This window comes from Hypanus sabinus, chromosome 27 (genome assembly GCF_030144855.1).
Source record: "Hypanus sabinus isolate sHypSab1 chromosome 27, sHypSab1.hap1, whole genome shotgun sequence".
Lineage (NCBI taxonomy): Eukaryota > Metazoa > Chordata > Chondrichthyes > Myliobatiformes > Dasyatidae > Hypanus > Hypanus sabinus.
In genome coordinates, this window is record NC_082732.1 from 36,778,929 (window position 1) to 36,795,803 (window position 16,875).

Genomic DNA, 16,875 nt, shown 5'->3' on the forward strand with positions numbered 1-16,875 from the left:
ATAAAATAAAGAGAATATTAGTGAAAGTTGAGGGCAATAGAGTCTGAGAATAGAATTGGGGTTGATCAGGTTGGTTCAATAACCTGATGGCAGTGGGCAAGAAGTTGTTCTTTCAGGCTTCAGGCTCCTGTAGCTCTTGCCCAATGGAGAGGGCATGGCCGGAAAGTAGGTGTCCTTAATGATGGATGCAGCCTTCCTGAGACCTCACCTCTTGTAGATGTTCTTGTTGGTGGAAAGAGCTACACTTGTAATGGAACTGGCTAAAATCATCTCTGTGTGTAGCCTTTTGCATCCCTGCGCATTTGAGTTCCCGTTGTAGGCCGTGACAATGCTTTCCACCGCATGTCTGTAGAAACACGTCAGAGTCTTTGATGACATGGCCAATCTCTTTGAACTTCTAACAGAGCCATGGTAACATCACGGCGAGTGTAACAGTTTAAAGCGCCAGCTGTAAGAATGGGGTTCAATTCCCTCCACTGCCTATAAGAAGTTTGTACGTTCTCCCCTTGACCACGTGGGTTTCCTCCGGGCGCTCTGGTTTCCTCCCACAGTCCAAAAAAAAACCCATATGGATTAGGATTAGTAAATTGTGGACATGCTATGTTGGCACTGGATGCATGGCAATGCTTGAGGGATGCCCCCAGCACTTCTGTATTGGCTGTTGAAGCAAATGACACGTCTGCATGTTCCCGTATGCATGTGACAAAGTGAATCCTTTCTCTTTAGAACTCAGCAGGTCAGGCAGCATCTATGGAGAGGAATCAACTGTCGATGTTTCAGGCCGACCTTTCATCAGAGTGTTCTGATGATGTGCTGAGGCAAAGACAAATATTGGCTGAGAAAAGGGAGATATTGCTGTCCTTCTTTTTCAATGCACTGTACTGAGCAACAGTCTCAGGCACGTACATTTATCTAGGGAGTCTAAGACTTTTGCACAGTACTGTAGTAATTTAATGTATTGCACTGTAATGCTGCCACAAAAAAACCCCACAAATTTCATGACGTATGTGAGTAATGATAAACCTGATTCTGATCTGGGTCTCTATTGTGGACTATGAGTGGGAAGGGGGCAGGGAGAGGGGTATCATGGTTGGGAAAAGGGGAAGGGAGAGGGCAAGGGATCAGTGCAACGTTGGGATTATGGCAGAAAGCAGAGCACCCGAGGGAAAACCTACACAGTGACAGGGAGAACATGCAAAATACCTGAGAGATGGTAGCCCGGGACGAGTTGGAACCCAGCTCTCTGGCGCTGTGACGCTACAATTGTGCTCTTATACTGAACTTACACCGAAATCAGCAGAGGCTTGAGTAAAGCATGAACGTCAAACTAGCGCAATACACACAAACTGCTGGAGAAGCTCAGCAGGTCAGGCAGCATCTATGTTCATGGAGTCAGGTTGGAGGCTACCCAGATGGGATAGGAGGAGCTGCTCCTCCAGAGTAGAGTGGCCTCATCGTGGTGCTAGAGGAGATCATAGACAAATACGTTCGACTGGGAACAAGAAGTAGAATTAAAAAGGGTGGCTGCCGGGAAAACCCGTCTATTGTGCAGAATGGAATGAAGGTGTTTGAAGGAGAAATCCCCAAAGCTTAAAGACCAGAATTTCCCTCCCCGCACCTTTGCCACATGATGGGGTGGAAGGAATGAAGGTTGGATTATTATTGTCGTATGTACCAAGATACGGTGAAAAGCTGGTTTTGCATAGTGTTCATACAAATCAAATCATTACACAGTGCGCTGAGGTAGAACAAGGTAAAAACAACAACAATGCAGAATAAAGCAGCACAGATACAGAGGCAGTGCAGTCAGGTAAACAGTAAGGTGCAAGATCATAACGAGGAAGGTTGTGAGGTCAAAAGCCCAACTTATCGCACTAGGGAACTGCTTCATAACCTTATAACTGTGAGACAGAAGCTGGTCTTGAGCCTGGTGTTACATGCTTTCAGGTTTCCATATCTTATGCCCAATGAGAGAGGGGAAGACAGAACTACATCCATTCATTTCTATAGGATAAGACTACTGCGGCAAAGGACGAGAGAGGACGGGTAAAATAATCAGAGAGATTCTTTCCCCCTCCCTGATCTCATTCAGTCCCCAAGGAACCTATTGCCTACCCTCTCACCCGTGCTACGAAGACAGAAGTCAAACGACAGAGGAAAGAACGAACAGCCTCGTGTAATTCATACGATCAATTTCAACTGAGCACCTTAAGTTGAAAATTACTCCTCAATGTCTCTGCCCTTTTGTCAAGTACACTCAGTGGCCACTTAATTAGTTACAGCTGTACACCTGTTCATTAATGCAAATATCTAATCAGCCAATCACGTGGCAGCAGCTTAATGCATTAAGGCATTCAGACACGGTCAAAGAGTTCAGTTGTAGTTCAGACCAAACATCAGAATGGGGAAGATATGTGACCTAAGCGACTTTGACTGTGGAATGATTGTTGGCGCCAGATGGGGTGGTTTGAGTATCTCAGAAGCTGTTGATCTCCTGGGATTTTCACACACAACAGTTTCTAGAGTTTACAGAGAGTGGTGTGAGAAAAACAAACAAAAAATCGTTTGGTGAGCGGCAGTTCTGTGGGTGAAAATGGCATGTTAATGATGGAGATCAGTGGAGAACGGCCAGACTAGTTCAGGCTGACAGAAATGTGACAGTAACTCAAATAGCCACATGTAACAACAGTGGTGTGCAGAAGAACATCTCTGAACATCCAGAACTCTGAATCCTGAAGTGGATAGGAGCAGCAGAAGACCGTGAATGTACACTGAGTGCCCACTTTACAACGCACAGGAGGCATAGCTGAGGAGAATGAGTTTACTATAGAAAGAAAACCATGTAATGATCTGAGAAATGTCAAGTTAAATATCTACAGATGACTTTGATGGATTAAGCAACAGATGTGAGATTTAGTGATGACACTATTTTAAAGAAGGATTTTAGAATAAAATGTTACTCTATACTGAATAAAATTACTTTAAATCAGTCCAAACAGTGAATAAAAGTGTGAATGAAATTCCTCAGATGCTGGAAATCCAGAACAACACACGCAAAATGCTGGAGGAGCTCAGCTGGTCAGGCAGGATCGGTTGAAACTAAGAGTGAAGTAGAGGCAAAAATGTCCCAGCAAATCATCTCCCTCTGGTTTCCCCTTCTCCTTTACTTTCTCCCATGGTCCACTCTCCCATCCTATCAGATTCCTTCTTCTACAGCCCTCTGTGTCTTCCACCTATCATCTCCCAGCTTCTTACTTCATTCCCTCTCCACTTCCCCCTCAGCTGGCTTCACCTATCACCTGCCAGGCTGTATACGCAACATGTTGAAGCTTAAATTGGATAGGCCATAGCAGCAGAAAACCATAACATCCACTCAGTGGCCACTTTACATGGTACAGGAGGTACCCAATAAAATGGCCGCTGAATATCTGGACAGCCAACGTTCTCACAGTGCATTTGCATTGTTTGGTAGATTCTCATTCCCACTTTCCATCAAAATGTAGTAATTTAATCTAATAACAGTATTTTACAAATCTTTTCACTGCAGGTAAAAGGATACCAACGCCTCAGCTGGAGAATGTGCAAGCTAATATTTCAGTATCAATTCCTGTTCAGACAATTTTCTGAAAAGTGAGTAAAATTGATGGTAAGGAGATTATACAAACATAGGGAGCACAGATAGACCCTTTGACAAGTGCCCATGTACAGGATGTGTAAGGCCTTACAGTGAATACCGTACCAGATAGAAAATTTGCTTGTGAAAGTCAGTATTTGCAAAATACAGACAGATGAAACAAAAGCAACGCAACATCGCGGCAATTACTCTGCTTTTCTATTCAACAGTGTCAAAGGCTAATAAATATTTCAAGCTAACGTGTATCAATGCATCTTCTGTCCTATTTGGCATCTGTTCTCTCGGCTTTCAGCAGAGGACAGGTGCAGGAGATGAAAAGGGATTTCATTTCTAACCAGCTTTTCCTGACACCAGGAAAATCTGAGACCATAAAACCCCAATCCCTGTACTTTTCCACAATAATAAATTCTGACCTAGGCACTACAAGCGTCAGAGTAATTATATCCAACAGTTGACCAAAGCTGAGTGACAAACCTGTTGTGTTATATTCTCCTGATGGCGTAAAATAAACACGATAAAATTATATCCTAATTTTGTTAATAATAATAACTTATTTATAGAGCATTGTTCATACAGATGATATAGCTCATAGTACTTTATAATGGGTTAAAGTGCAAACATCAAAACAAAATAAAAAATAAAAATGACAATGAAAAATGAAGGCAGCATGGTAGTGTAGTGGTTAGCACAATGCTTTACAGTACGAGTGACGCAGGTTCAATTCCCGACCCTGCCTGTAAGGAGTCTGTGCATTCTCCCCGTAACTATATGGGTTTCCTCTGGGTGCACCGGTTTCCTCCCACAGTCCAAAAAACTGTACTGACTGGTAGATTAATTGGTCACTGTAAATCGTACTCATGATTAGGATAGGGTTAAATCAGTGGGTTGCTGGGCAGCACAGCTCAAAGGGCCAGAAGGGCCTGTTCCATGCTGTATCTTAATAAACAAACAAAAAATAAATAAGTAGAAACAAAAGGAGTGCTAGTTAAAAGCAAGGTTAAACAAATAGGTTTTGAGCTGGTGTTTGAAAGTGTCAACTGAGTCTGCGTCGCTTATAGTTTTAGGTATTGAGTTCCACAGCCCAGATAAGCTGACCAGCCAGTTAACTTTTGAGGGTGATTGTTTAAATTTGAGAGACCGGTGGAAGAACACCTGAGAGCTCGAACAGTGTTATAAAACAAAAAGGGTTCTATTAAAGAGCGTAAATGAAGGAAGAACAAGTTTGGGTCCGAGATACAATACATTTGCAAACACTATATGTCTCCTCTGATTACTCAAAGGTCTCCTTGTGGAGGTAATGATTATTTTGCCTTATTTCTCTGTTACGTATTGTTGCAAAGACAGGACACAGATTAACCTGTGTTCTAATGCTACTAAAGTGTAATACTGCTCAAAGCTTATTAATTAGGAAGAAATAGTCTTGCTGAATCAACACCACACACTTAATACACTCAATGTCATTGGGACGGTTGACTCGATTCAAAAATGTGAGAACTGTTTAAGAAAGCAGTGCTGAATTCACTTGCTTAAATGATCCATTGAAGTACCAAATTTGAGGTGGAAACAGCTCAATGGAATATTTCTTGAGCTCTCAAAGTTTCAGTCCTTGTTGCAAACTGCAGTTCTAGCTAAATCAGGTGACACTTTAATTTAATCCTTTCGTCAGTTTATCTTGGTGTGATGCTCCTCGCGGACTTCTGCTGAGCAGCTTGAAAACTTTTTAAAAAACTATCATCCCCAAACTTTCAGTAGAGAAGCAACAAGAAAGGAAGATGGTGTGTGGCTGCCCTGGGGCTCCTCCAAAGGCAGGGCACACCAGGATTTCTGTGGAATGCTTAAGGGAAGGGGCTCTTTGGTTATGTAACTTCTCCTGATAGAAAGTAATCTTCTGTTTGGTCATAGAAAATTCACAATAGAGGATATTTGAACATTGTGTCTCAGCCATTCATGAAAGGGCTGCCAGCCCTCAAACCATCTTACAGCCCTCATAGGGTCATAGAATGCTACAGCCCAGAAACAGGCCCCTAGGCCTGTCCATGCATGCTGCCATCACCTGCACCCCGACCACAACCCTCTCATCCATGGACCTAACCAAATTTCTCTTAAATGTTGAAATGTCCCCCCCCTCCTATACACCACTTCTACTGCCAGCTCATTCCACCCTCTCACCACCCTCTGAGTGAAACCGTTTCTCCTCAAGTTCCCCTTAAGCATTTCACCTTTCATCCTTAACCTATGACCTCCAGCTCCAGTCTCATGCAATCTTAGTGGAAAAAGCCTGCCTGAATTACCGTCTACACCCCTTTCCGCCTGACAGGTCCGGGCAGTTTAAGTGCACGTCTAAGCGCTCTTTAAATGTGATGGAGATTTGTTCTTCTAACCCCCCCCACCCCAACTTTCTAGCAATGAGTTCCCAACTATCTGTCCTTAAGTCAAGAACCTGTGAAGATTGCTACACAAGGACTATAAAGAAGTTTGCCACAAAGTTGAACAGATAAGATAGGCTATTCCACCCATCACAATGGTTCACCCGCAGTTAACTCTTCAGCACAAACACTCTTCAGCAAATTCTGTCTCACAAATCTAGCTTGACATATCTCACTCTGGCTGGGAAAGGTATACTTGATTTGGACACAGAGCAGAATGTATTTACTGCACTGTCCTCTGAGATGCTCTCGGGACATGCTCTCTTCTAGCTGCTGCTATCAGGAAAGGGGGTACAGGAGCCTCAAGTCCCACACCACCAGGTTCAGAAACAGATAGCACCCTTCAACCATCAGGCACCTGAACCAGAATGGATGACTTCACTCACCTCAACTGTGAACTGATTCCACAACCTATGGACTCACTCTCAAGGGCTCTACAACTCATGTTCTCAGTATTTACATATTTATTTTCTGTATTTGCACAGTTTGTCTTCTTTTGAACGTTGGTTGATTGCCAGTCTTTGTGTGTAGTTTTTCATTGATTCTACCGTATTTCTCAATTCTACTGCGAACTGCCTGCACAGAAATGCATCTCAGGGTTGTATGCGGTGACATATGCACACTTCGATAATAAATTTACCTTGAACTTTGAGATAGTTCTATGAGGAGAATTTCAGATCAGATCTTACCCATTGGAGTTTAGAACAATGAGAGACAGCCCCAATGAGACAAACAAGAGTCTGCGAGGGATTGGCATGGGAGATGTTGAGAACATTTTCTAGAGCATAAAGTAGATAATTCATTAAACATAAGATTGTGAGTGGATTGAGAGCTAGAGAAGTGGATAAGGGTAGGGATCAGCCATAGTCTTATTGAATGATTGGAGCAAATGCCCTATTTACTTGCTTACTTACTGCCCGTTATGCCACTGGCATTTAGAGTAGCGATGAAGGTCCTCCATCTCTGGCGGTGTTCAGGGCTTCCATCATCCTGCCAGTAGCTTCCTCTCAGTTTCCACTACTGTCAGTCATGGAGGCTCAGGAATACCATTGTACACAGAGCTAAAAGGATTCTTCATTTCTGTTTCCAGAACTATTTTGTTTTACCAAAATGGGTTGTTAGCCCTGAGGTGAATCTCTGAACCTGGAGGACCGATGGACCACTCTTAGTCCGGCCTCTACCCTTTGACCTGTTTGGCATGTGTGACCCTACCAAGAGCCAAAGCATAAATCCCTGACTCCAGCCAGCATAGCTCTCCGGGTCATTGAGGCACGCACATCTCCAAATCACGGTAAGGTCGTGGTCCTCTTGGAGGAAGTGCCCTGCGCCTGATTTTTTTTTTCCACACAGTTTCTCAGAATTTCCCAAAATCAAACCTAAATTTTGACTTAATTCAATTTGAATCATACCTCCTCATGAACAGGTAATACACACAAAATGCTGGAGGAACTCAACGGCATCTAAGGACAGGAACAAACAGTCAACAGTTCAGGCCGAGACCTTTCATCTTGAAATAGAAACATAGAAAACCTACAGCACAATAGAGACCCTTCGGCCCACAATGCTGTGCTGAACATGTACTTACTTTAGAAACCTTCTAGGGTTACCCATAGCCCTATATTTTTCTAAGCACCATGTCCTATCTAGGAGTCTCTTAAAAGACCCTATTGTATCCGCCTCCACCACCATCGCCACACTCACCACTCTGCGTAAAAAACTTACCCCTGGCATCTCCTCTGTACCTACTTCCAAGCACCTTAAAACTGTGCCCTCTCGTGTTAGCCATTTCAGCCCTGGGAAAAAGCCTCTGGGTATCCACACAATCAATGCCTTGCATCACCTTATAATTTTGGCCTGAAACATCATTTCCTTTGATGCAACTGACAGCTGAGTTCCTCCGGTATTTTGTGGGTGTTGCTCTGGATTTCCAGCATCTGCAGAATCTCTTGTGGCCACCTACCTCCTAAGCAACTCTCTATATTTAGGAGCAGAATCAGAATTGGATTTATTCTCACTGACTGGTATGACGTGAGATTTGCTGTTTTGCGACAGCAGTGCAGTGTAAAAACATAAAAGTGCTATACATTATTAAAAAAAAATGCAGGAGGGAGGAATGATGAGGTGGTGTTCATGGGCCATTCAGAAAGTTGGTGGCAGAGGGGAAGAACCTGTTTCTGAATTGTTGAGTGAGGGTCTTCAGGCCCTGACGGTAAATAGTAATGAGCAGAGGGCATTTCCTGATGGTGTAGGTCCTCGCTTTAGATGCCTCCTTCTTGAGGCACTGTCTTTTAAAGATGTCCTCGATGCTGAGGAGGGTTGATTCTGTCTGAAATACCTTTGGAACTTTTTCATACTCTCCACTGTGACTAACGATCCCTTTTGGCAACGTTTGGACTTCGACAGTCATCCTTTCATTACTGAGTTAAGACACACTCTCAAGGGAGAAAAGTTTAATTTTTGTATCAGTCTTCACTGTGGAAGACACCAGCATTATGCCAGAAATTCAAGAGTGTCAGGGGGCCGAAGTGAGTGCAGTTGCTATCACTAAGGAGAAGGTGTTTGGGAAGCTGAAACATCTGAAGGTAGATAAGACTCCTGCATCAGATGGGCCACTCCCCCGGGTTCTGAAGAGATTATGGAGACATTAGTAATGATATTTCAAGAACCACTAGATTCTGGAATGGTTTCCAAGGATTGGAAATTTGCAAATATTTCTCCACTTTTTAAGGGGGGGGGGAACAGAAGTAAGGAAATTATAGGCCAGTTAGCCTGACCAGATTTTGGTAAGATGTTGTAATCGATTATTAAGGAAGAGTTTTCGGGTACTTGGAGGCACATGGTAAAATAGGCTGAAGTCAGCATGATTTCCTGAAGGGGAAATTTCGTCTGACAAATCTGTTGGAATACTCTGAGAAAATAACAGGCAGGATAGACAAATGAGAAGGTCTTTCACAAGCTGCAGCTCAAGAGACTGCTAAGCTGATAAGAGCCCATGGTATAACAGGTAAAAAAACTAGCATGGATTGGCTGACTTGCCAAAGACAGAGCAGGAATAAAGTGGGCGGTCTTTGGTTGACTGTGGTGACCTGTGGTATCCCTCACAAGTCATTGTTGGAACCAGTTCTTTTCACATTATATGTCAATGATTTGAATGATAGAATTGATGACATTGAGGCCAAGTTTGTAGATCTTACAAAGATAGGTGGAGGGGCAGGTAGTGTTGAGGAAGCAGGGAGTCTGCAGAAGGACTTGGACAGATTAGGAGACTGGGCAAAGAAGTGGCAGATGGAATATAGATTAGGGGAGTGCATGTTCATTTACTCTACAGAAGGAATAAAGACATAGACTATTTTCTAAATGGGAGAACATTCAGAAATCAGAGGCACAAAGTGGCTTGGGAGTCCTCGTGCAGGATTCCCTAAACTTGCAGGTTCAGTCAGTGGTAAGGAAGGCAAATGCAGTGTTAGGCTTTATTTCGAGAGGATTAGAGTATAAGAGCAAGGATGTAATGCTGTACGTACACGAAGCTGGAAGAACTCAGCAGGTCAGGCAGCATCTGTGAGAAAAGAGTAGCCAACGTTTCGGGCCGAGACCCTTCATCAGGAATGGGGGGGAAGAGAGGGCTGAAGCCCAGTAATAGAGATAGGGTAGGGGGAAAGGCTAGATGCGCCAGGTGGAAAACCAATCAGAGGAAGGATAAAGGGGGGGAGGAGATAAGCATGAAAGAACTGTAGAGATAAAGGAGCAGAAAGTTGAAAGGGGAGAGGGGCAGAGAGGGACCTAGGATGGGGGGAGGGGGGAATTATCAAAAATTGGAGAATTCAATGTTCATACCACCAGGCTGGAGGCTACCCAGACGGTAGATGAGGTGTTGCTCCTCCAACCCGAGTTTGGCCTCATCATGGCAGTAGAGGAGGCCATGTATGGACATATCCGAATGGGAATTAGAATGCCGAAGCTTTATAAGATATTGGTCAGTCCACACTTGGAGCATTGTGAGCAGTTTACTCAGCAATTTTCTAAGAAAAGTTAAGTCATTGGAGAGGGTCCAGAGGAGGCTCATGAGAATGAACCCAGGAATGAAAGTGTTAATGTATGAGGAGTCTAGTCCTGTACCTGCTGGAGCTTAGAAGAATGAGGATCAATCTCTTTGAAACCTATCAAATATTCAAAGGCCTAGATAGAGTGGACATGGACAGGATGTTTCCTGTAGCAGGAGAGTCTAGGCCCAGAGGGCACAGGCCTCAGATTAGAGGGACATCCATTCAGAACAGAGATGAGGGGAATTTCTTCAGCTAGGGAGTGGTGAATCTGTGGAATTCATTGCCACAGATGGCTGTGGAGACCAAGTCATTGAGTACATTTAAAGCAGAGGCTGATAGGTTCTTGATAAGTAAGGGTTAACGGTTATGGGGAGAAGGTGGAGGATTGGGGTTGAGAGGGAAAATAAATCAGCCATGATGGAATAGTGGAGCAGACTCAATGGGCCGAATGGCCTAATTCTGCCCCTGTATTTTATGATTTAATGGTCTAAAATCAAAAAAGCAAAGTTATATTGCTACATAGTTAAATGGAGTTAACTATAATGTTTAGGTTGCACTGATTGTGATTATTTTAGATAAGGAGAATTTGATGTGAACAAGACTCCAGCTTTGCACTGATCTAGAAAGCACTCATTTGAAAGGACAAAGAATGAATTCTCCTTTTTCTACTGTGCACCTGAGTTGCAGAAGATCTGTATGATTTGATTAAAATGTTCAAAGAGGAGACTTACAGGATATGCTGAAAGACACCAGCCTCATTAATGTTAATAGCTCCTTGAAATCACAGCTTTGTGACTGTAAAATAGGTAATCCCCATTGGAAAGAGATATTAACTACATTAGCCGCGAAACAGTCCATAAAGTGGGAAATGTACTAATGAAAATTCTTGTAATATTACAGTACTCTCACATCACAGAGCTTTCTAACAAGGTTCTCCAGATATCTCTTATCTTGCCTTAACAACATCAGTTTGACACCACATTGAAGGCACTGTCTTATCTGAGTGAAGGTGGCGTATCTATCTATTTATTTATTTATTGGCATGGGTGCATTGTAGGCCCTTACAGCCCTTTGAAAGTGTCGCCCAACAATTCCCCAATGTAACCCTTGCCTATTCATAGGGCAATTAGCCTGCCAACCAGTACGTCCTCGGACGGTGGGAGAAACCCACACGGTCACGGAGAGAACGTACTAACTCCTTGCAGGCAGTGAAGGGAATTGAACCCAGGTCACCTCTGCTGTGCCGGGATTGTAAAGGGCCATCTAAAGAAAGGTGCAAAGGCCGTCAATGCATGAAGTCGTTTAAACCACGTTGAGATTAGAACCATAGACGCAAGAGATCTGGAAATCCAGAGTAACATACACAGACAAAATGCTGGAGGAACTCAGCAGGTCGGGCAGCATCCCCTGGAGCGGAATCTACAGTCGATGTTTGGGGCCAAGACCCTTCATCAGGACTGGAAAGGAAGGGCAGAGAAGGTGGGGGAAGAGGGGAAGGAGGACAAACTAAAAGGTGATAGATGAAGCTAGTGGGTGGGGGGAGGTAGGTGGGAGGGGGAGGGTTGAAGTGAGAGGAGAAAGATGGAGAAGGCAAAGATCTGAAGAAGTGTGTTACTCAGACTAGAACCATGTTGTTTTATGCCAATTAGTTATTCTCTGTTAACTTTTGCTGGATGAAGTCAGTACTTCTGTAGTTAAGGTGCTAGAAGGCTTGCATTTGATTTGCCTGGTAGTATCTGATGTTCACCCCTAAGTCATTAACAGTGTCTGTAATGACACTCTGTGGTAGTTGACCAGCTAGATGGAGCACAGTTCTGGGACTGGGCAACTTTCAGGGAATACTTACTTGATCTGTGTAGCTGTCTTAGGAGAGGAAGGCTGAAGCCATAAGACTGTAAGATGTAAGAGAAGAATTAGGCCCATCAAGTCTGTTCCATCATTCAATCGTGGCTTGGTTTTTTTTTCAAACCCATTCTCTCAACTTTTCCCCATAAACCATAACTCCCTTACCAAACAAGAATCTATCAATCTCTGCCTTAAATACAGCAAATGTCAACAAAATCCACGTCTCAGACATCCCTTTATTCTGTGGCTGTGCCCTCAGATCCTCTCTCAGGCCTTCCGTGGGTTGGGGTCGACCATGAATGGTGCATGCCAGCTGTCTTCGTGACGTGCAAAGCCAGGGCAGTACAATGTGGAGAGCAAGCTGTTGCCCGTGCGGCAGGCTCCCCCTCTCCACACAGCTGATGACCACAAAGGAACGGCAGAGATCGATACAGTTTGGCACCAACGTCATCGCAGGAGTTGCCAGTCACTGTTGAGCTTAATAAAGGACAGCCTTAGGGACTCCAGCTCCGGATTTTCCCTCGGGGTTCACTCACGAAGCCTTCCCCATGAGTGGGTGTAGCCACAAGGCAGCAGAGGTTTGGGATCAGAGTTTTCCCTCTCCTACATGAGCTGCCAACCATGGCTGACGAGCCCCATCTGCCCAAGGTGACTGGTTTGACGGCACCAGTAACCCGCCTTTGCCCCTTCTCCTGTCAGTAGAAACGGTTCTGCCAGGCTCAGTAGCTATTCACGTGATGGCCAGGAGCTGGACTTGATCATCAGTGGCTATTTAAGACAAATGCCATTGGGAGCATTTAATAGACAGCGGGAGCTTATCCCCACTACGTCCCCTGGCTATGACAACCTTAAGAAACCAGATCCTAGACTCTCCCAAGAATGGAAACATCCTCCCCATGTTTACTTTGTCCACACCTTGTAGTATTAGTGAAATACCACCTCATCCTACTGAAAGCCATGGAGTACGGTTCCAGGGTCATCAAACGTCCCTCAATCATTTAGCCTTTTCCTATTCTTGTGAATCTCCTCTCAAGCCTCTCCCAAGTCAGCACCTCTCTGAGCATGACCTGTGTGGTGGGGGTCCCTGATGATGGATGCTACTTTCCTGCTCAACGGTGGGGAGGGCTCCACCCATAATGACTGGGCTGTATTCACTCCATTTTACAGGATTTCCCGTTAAAGGTCATTGGTGTTTCCATCCCAGGCTGTGATGCAGCCAGTCAATATATTCTCCACCACACATCTATGGAAGTTTGTCTCAGTTTTAGATGCCATGCCGAATCTCCTCAGACTCTAAGTAGAGGTGCTGACGTGCTTTCTTCATGGTTACACTTGCGTGCTGGGCCCAGGGCAGCTCCTAACACTGAGGAATTTAACCTCAGAACTGCTAATGTGCCCTCAGCTCTTAGTCAATTTTCACATACCTCTGCCTAGTCAATGAGAATCATTCGGAGTGTAAGAGTGTTAACATGGAGCAGAGAGCAAGTTTGCAGATCTGGTGGGAGCAAAGGATTTTGGGAATGGTGAGAGTGGAGTGTCGTGGATGGGGTGTGGGCAGGTGGCAGAGAAGGAGTGCCAGGGCAGGGGGGTGGCACACTTGCAGGCACACCCAACACCAAGCTGGGTTACTTGATTCCAAATAATTGGCTTATTGACTATTACAGAATGTCTCTCTGGTGCTTCCTGCTCCCTCCCCTCTCCCTCCCCCTTTTCCCAACCATGACTCCCCTCCCCCTGCCCCCTTCCCACTCTCAGTCCGCAATAGAGACCCACATCAGAATCAGGTTTATCATCACTCACACATATGTCATGAAATTTGATTTTTTCTGGCAGCAGTACTTAAATTACTACAGTACTGTTGCAAAAGTCTGAGACTCTCGTGCTATATATGTGTGCTGAAGACTTTTGTACAATACTGTATCTAAGAGTTTCTTAAGAATGCCCCTAATATATCTGCCTCTACCACCAGCCCCGGAAGGGAGTTCCACGCACCCACCACTCTGTGTAAAAACCTACCTCTGCCATCCCCCTATACTTTCCTCCAATCACTTTAACATTTTGCAGTACTGTAGATTCATGGCTGGAATCCAAATCCATGAAAAAAGTGTGAAGAGGGAACCTCAAGAGGGCCACAAGTACATTTATTTTTCTATAAAAAACCCATTCTTCCCAGCTATACGTACACTCAGTGGCCAGTATACGGCGCTACTTCCTGTACCTAATAAAGTGGCCACTGAGCGTACGCTCCTGGCCTTCTGATGCTGTAGGCCCATCCACTTCAAGGTTCAAAGTCTGGTACGTTCAGAGATGCTCTTCTGCACACCACTGTTGTAACGTGTGGTTATTTGAGTTACTGTCACCTTCCTGTCAGCTCGAACCAGTCTGGCCATTCTCCTCTCACCTCTCTCATTAACAAGGCATTTTCACCCACGGAGCTGCCACTCACTGGATGCTCTGTTTTCTTTGCACCATTCTCTGTAAACTCGAGAGACCGCTGTGTGTGAAAACCCCAGGAGATCAGCAGTTTCTGAGATACTCAAACCACCCTGTCTGGCATCAATAATCAATGCACAGTCGAAGTCAATTGGAACACATTCTTTCCCCATTTTGATGTTTGGTCTGAACAACAGCTGAACCTCTTGACCATGTCTGCGTGCTTTTATGCACTGAGTTGCTGCCACGCTATTGGCTGATTTGATATTTGCATTAACGAGCAGGTGTACGGGTGTACCTAATAAAGTGGCCACTGAGTGTACAGCTGTACAGCAGCAAGGAACTGTTCCCTCGGTAATAATTACTTCATTCACTCCTCAATTCCATCTTAGATTTACCCCCTAGCAACTAATAATTGCAACCCAGGCAGTGACCTTCAACTACGAGAAAAATTGCAGCCGCTTCCTTTCGTTACCGTTGTCAAGTCGCCAACCATCAATATCCCGGAAGCACCATTGACCAGACCAGAACAGAAACTGGAGAAACCACATAATTACTGTGTTCATGAGCGCAAGGCAATGGCTGGGCTTCCTCCAGCAGGCCACTCATCATCTGACATCCCAATGCCCTCCCACCACCCACAACACACAAATTAGGAGTGTGATGGAAAAACACAAGACATAGGAGCAGGATTAGGCCATTCAGCCCATTGCGTCTGTCCTGCCCTTCCATCATGGCTGGTTTACTTTCATTCTCCCAGAGTGAACGTGGAGATGATGCGCTGAATTGGCTCTGTGGCTGTGGTCCCACTTTCGGATTCATGTTAACCATATAACAATTACAGCATGGAAACAGGCCATCTCGGCCCTTCTAGTCCATGCCGAACGCCTACTCTCACCTAGTCCCACCTACCTGCACTCAGCCCATAACCCTCCATTCCTTTCCTGTCCATATACCTATCCAATTTTGCTTTAAATGACAATACCGAACCTGCCTCTACCACTTCTACTGGAAGCTCATTCCACACAGCTACCACTCTCTGAGTGAAGAAATTCTCCCTCGTGTTACCCCTAAACTTTTGCCCCTTAACTCTCAACTCATGTCCTCTTGTTTGAATCTCCCCTACTCTCAATGGAAAAAAGCCTATCCACGTCAACTCTATCTATTCCCCTCGTAATTTTAAATACCTCTATCAAGTCCCCCCTCAACCTTCTACGCTCCAAAGAATAAATACCTAACTCGTTTCCCTTTCCCTGTAACTTAGGTGCTGAAACCCAGGTAACATTCTAGTAAATCTTCTCTGTAATTTTATTGACATCTGTCCTATAATTCGGTGACCAGAACTGTACACAATACTCAAATTTGGCCTCACCAATGCCTTGTACAATTTAACATTACATCTCAACTCCTTTACTCGATGCTCTGATTTATAAAGGCCAGCATACCAAAAGCTTTCTTCACCACCCTATCCACATGAGATTCCACCTTCAGGGAACTATGCACCATTATTCCTAGATCACTCTGTTCTACCGCATTCCTCAATGCCCTACTGTTTACCATGTTCTGTGTGTTACTTGTCTACTTATTTATTGTTTCCTCTTTTTTTCACACACTGAGTGTTGGACAGTCTTTGTTGTGTGGTGTTTTTCCATGGACTCTACCAGATTTCTTTGTTCTGTGGTGATCAAGGCAATCAATCTCAAGGCTGTGTATGCTATCCATACTTTGATAATAAATGTACGTTGTCTTTGACTTTCTTCAGGAGTTTAATCTTCATCTTCACTGTGAATTACAAATCTCATGAAGGCTGAGAGCCAAACGTGCTGATAATTGCTGCTTGTCATATCGCAGGGGTTCCCAATCATTTTTATGCCATTAACTGAGGGGTCCATGTACCCCAGATTGGGAAGCCTTGTTCTACAGGTAGTTAGGGAATTCCTCCACTTACATTTCCTGCACTCTCTGGTGTTTTTGTTCAACCACAAAGGAATGGTGTAGCAGAATAGAAGGGCTGAATGACCCAATTCTGCTCCTACGTCTTATGGTCTAAGATTAATGTGCATTATCGAATTGTCACAAACACAAGAGGTTCTGCAGGTGCTGGCAAACCAGATCAGCATGCACAATATGCTGGAGGAACTCAGCAGGTCAGGTAGCGTCGTATGGAGACAAACAGTCAACATTTCAGACCGAGACCCTTCATCAGGAATGAAGTAGAACGGTTGATGTTTATTTTTTTCATTTTCAAGTAGCCAGTAGGATGATAAACACCATTGATTAAACCATTCTAGGTTTCCACTTTGAGAAAATGGACAACTTCTGCCAACAGATTATTGTCTTCATTCACAGAGTCCCACAAAGAGCCATCCGAGTTCAACGTGTGTGCCTCTGCTCACCAGCTCTGAACTGGTGCCAGAATTTTGAGTGCATTTCTAATCAGCTTTGGCAAACAGATCACGCGGGGAACACTGGTGTGAATCAGATAAGGTTCCTT